The 4436-nt window shown below is 34.1% G+C and overlaps 1 pseudogene; it reads left to right on the top strand.

Annotated features, from left to right (window-relative positions):
- The first annotated feature begins 2094 nt into the window (after positions 1 to 2094).
- Positions 2095 to 2191, top strand: LOC122098650 (annotated as a pseudogene).
- The last annotated feature ends 2245 nt before the right edge of the window (positions 2192 to 4436 follow it).

The following is a 4436-nucleotide window of genomic DNA, read 5'->3' as shown; positions in this document are numbered from 1 at the left end:
GTTGAACATGTTTGACATTAGTGCTTTGTAAATAATTCAACTCTATTGTAACTTGCTCCCTATACATGAAAAACTTGTAATGTCACTAAGTATCATCAACTTGTCAAATGTTATTTTGGCGAATGTGATTTCAAAATGTTTATTTGAAAAGGAATACACTTTCAGGAGATTAAATATAGATTATCATTGGTTTGAGAGTGACATTTTTATACCACAGAAACATGTTGTACTGAATTCCCAGTGTTTGAAGCACTCTTTAGTGCTTCAAATGTTTTTCTGAATTACATTTGAGCTCTAAGTCAAGATTTCAGGGCATTGGTAGACCAATTATTGATCTAGCCTCCCAGAAACTATTTTTTGGCCCACTTAGGTTGGAATAAAATCTTTCGTTAATAATAGGTAAGGGGTATTAAAAATAATCTTATGACACTTTGTGAACTTGTTCACTCATATGGGCTGGTTATCTGTAAGTTGAATGTTTAAATTACAGTACTTTCTCTCAAATTTTGCGATCTCATCCTTCATTTTAAGTAGCCTTGTATTTCACAATTGCTTACTTCTAATTCCTGCATCTCAAGGAATTGGTGCCCTGAAATATAGGAAATGCGAAATTGAGATGGGTCTTCAATTACTTTGTGTTGATATGTTGCATGGGCTTTGGTGAGAAGTTTTGCCCCTGTTATCTTATGATGCAGGTAACTCGGACCTGGGTTCCTAGGATGCATGGGTATTGCAGAAGAATAATATTTTTTAGACATCTTAGCAAAATTTGGGCATAATCAGTAGGAATGCTTTAGAAATATGGAGAAAAACAGTTTGGGACAAGCGAATTAAAACAATAAACAGCAGCAGAGTAAAATCCATTATTGATTAGAGGAAAACATTGTTTTTTTTTTACCATGTGGATTCAGAAGACCAAGAACAGTTAGAATGTATCATAAGTTTATACTAAAAACATTGCATTGATACTTTTACAGTCTAATATATATTTTAAACCTAATTATTTATATTCCAATTCTATTTATTGGAATAAATAAATATCAATTTATTTGTAAAACTATCAACTAATTCTAGTAAGTTTCAATGTGTGAAATATAAAATCAGCACATATCAATATAAAATATATAACTATATATAATGTAATTAAAAAGCACACGTTTTGTATTGTTCTGTTGTAGTTACTGTATTAAAGGCAACTCTATTTTAAAGTATTATTCCATTATCTCTACTTCAGTGTCTGATAGAGTTAGACCTAAAGATTTACCATTTGTAGATTTACAGCATGGAGGCAATAGGAAACACTGTGATTAAAACATTATCAATTTAATGCCTAATAATGAGGAGAAACATATGCACTTCTCCTGCAACTATGAAAATATTGGGTGATAAAAAGGCAGTAGTGTAAGTTCCTGCATGGTTGGATGGTAGACAGGCCAGGACATTAAGTAATCATGCATACGAACAATTTTTTCACCTTCTTGGCGTTAGCTACTTTTGAAATGGAAGGTATAATAAACAATTATATTTTGATAAAATACCTTCTAGTCTGAACAGTTCTGTTTGAACTGTTGATCCCTGTATGATCCCTTGTAACCAAGATTAGTTTTCTTCTAGTAAGACAATCTATGCTGTCAGGGTAAGATATTCTGGTTGGGTTGTTCCCACATGGAAGAAGTGTAAAGGCTCAGGTAGACATTTGTTCCTGTAACACCTCATTTGGGAAAATGTCAGCTGAAGAAGTTTAGAAGTAGCTCTTAAGCAACGCTTACTTTGAATCCATTAGGTCCGCAAAGCTAATTCAGTTGAATAAATAAGTACTTGAAAAAGCCATCACCTTTGGACCTATCTATAAATAATTGAGAGTATGATCAAATTCCAAATAAAAAGACTTAAGATAGTCATTGACAAAAAAATTTTGCAAATGTGAGCAATCGACTGATAAATATAAATTTTCCACTATTCACAGAATTTTAGGGAAATAAGATCGATAGCATTGTAAGGAACAATAAAGTTTCCTTGTTACAAGTAGGCACCCATAGATATAAACCTGTATAAAGATTGCATGATTAACTACTTAAATTTAGAGGATACTACACGCTTTAGCAGCATGTATACTCAAATTAAAATACAGAGATTAACATGGCACTTGCACAAGGATAATATGAAAATTTGAGAAGTATTCCATATTTTTCATTCTTCAGATTCAAGAAATGAAAAACAGTTATTAAAAAGTTGATTACAAAATTACAAGTGTAACAATACACGTAATTCATATAATTTAGTTTGACATCAGTGTATTAAATCTTCACCTCAGAAAGGCGTTTACATAGCATAAACTTTACAAATATTCTCAAATTAGACAACATTGTCATTTTATCCCAAATAAAAATAAAATAAAATTTAAAAAAATAATATTAAGTCCTAGAAAAAAAGGAAGCAAACTGTTTCTATATGGAATACAATCAGAAAGGACACATTAATGAACCTATATATTATAAAATAATGTAGAATTCAAAGTATATCTAGGAGAAAATAAAATTAATTATGAACATTTTGCAAACATAGAATATAGAATATTTTAAAATATACTTTTTCAGACAAGCACAAGAAATATTTTAGTTTCTGTACTAATCATTTCAACAGATAAATTAAAATTATTTCTGATTAAAAAAATCACAAACTCTGAAGAAATTATTATATATATATACACAAAAAATATTGAATACATTTTGACATCCAAAGCAGGCAATTCACTTGGAAGAATTCCACGGAATCCATGAATTTTTACAGTAAAATATTGGTGCTGCCAGGCATTGGTGGCTCATGCCTATAATCCTAGCTACACAGGAGGCTGAGATCTGAGGATCATGGTTCAAAGCCAGCCTGGGAAGGAAAGTCTGTGGTACACTTATCTCCAATAATCCACTAGAAAACTGGAAGTGGAGCTGTGTCTGAAGTGGTAGAGCGCTAACCTTGAGCTGAAGAGCACAGGGATAGCTCCCAGGCCCAGATTTCAAGCCCCATGACTGACCAAAAAATATATATATTGCTCTTATTTGGATTGTGAAAATATTTTGTAGGGACACAAAAGATGGACTTGCATTTTTGAAATTTAAGAAACTTAACCCGACCATTAAGACTTCAGTGAACAATTTGTATAGCCTATCACAACTTCATAGAGGTAGTGATACATACTTATCCTTTTGGCAATATCAAATACAGTATCTTCTATGTTGTTCTTCCGGCCTGGTTTTATATAATGGTTCAACAGAAGGTGATCCAGCGTATCTTTGCTATCTCAATTCTCAGCAACAAGATGTAAAGGTGTCAAAAATTCTTTAGTTTGGGGAAGTGGCGCTGTGGCTCAAGCAGTAGAGCGCTCGCCTTGAGCTGAAGAGCACAGCGACAGCACCCAAGCCCAGAGCTCCAGCCCCACAACCGATCAAAAAAAACCACAACAACAACAAAAAACAAACAAACAAAAATATTTGGGCTGGGAATATGGCTCAGTGGTAGAGCACTTAGCTGGCATGCATGAGGCCCTAGGTTCGATTCCTCAGCACCATATAAGCAGGAAAAAAAAGCCAGAAGTGGTGCTGTGGCTCAAGTGGTAGAGCGCTAGCCTTGAGCTGAAGAGCTGAGGGACAGCGTCCAGGCCCAGAGTTCAGGTCCCACTACCAAACCAAAAATTTTTTTTTTAAAAAAATGAGTCCTTTAGTCTGGGCATTGGTATCTGTATCATGATGAAGTAAGAAAGAAGCCACTCTGGTATTATTCCATGTATATGCACTGTGCAAGGGTGATCAGTCATCTACAGTTATTGCATGTGCCGCTTGAGACATCAACTCACTGATAATGTCTAAGTTTCCACTGTAGGCTTCTCGAAGAGGGGTATACTCATCATCATCCCTACTATTCACATGAGTGGCCTTTTGGGAAAGAAGTCTCCGCAATGTAATAAGCTGAATATTTTCGGCAGCCCAATGAAGAAAATTACTTGGATCCTTCTCCAATTTTATTTCTTGCAATTGATACCATTCCTTACTTTTTCATCTTGTTCCCCATATTCCTAAGAATTGCCTAACCAGAGACTTTGAGTGGCAGTGGGAATGAGGTGTCCATGTATTTCCCTAATATTTCACATTGGTTGAACTGGTCAGAAATATCCGGTGAATTTTCTGCAATTGTTTATTCATCATGATTTATTTTCTCTTTTTCCAATTTTACTATTCGAAATTATTCTAACTGGAGAGTAGGGAATTGATGGAGAGCAGCGGAAAGATTTTCCTCCATATTCAAATGTACACATTGAAAATGAGGACCTGTGATGTCTTCATGTGCAGATTATTCTAGGAATGAGAAAATAGGAAATAATGCCTTTTATATAAATGATATGGGAAATGGCAGAGCAAAAAGTGAAATGATGCAACCAAAAA

Source organism: Dipodomys spectabilis, unplaced genomic scaffold, assembly GCF_019054845.1.
Source record: "Dipodomys spectabilis isolate Male_0828 unplaced genomic scaffold, ASM1905484v1 ptg000483l, whole genome shotgun sequence".
Lineage (NCBI taxonomy): Eukaryota > Metazoa > Chordata > Mammalia > Rodentia > Heteromyidae > Dipodomys > Dipodomys spectabilis.
Note: the sequence above shows the minus strand (reverse complement) of the source record. Positions and strands in the feature narration are given on the sequence as shown.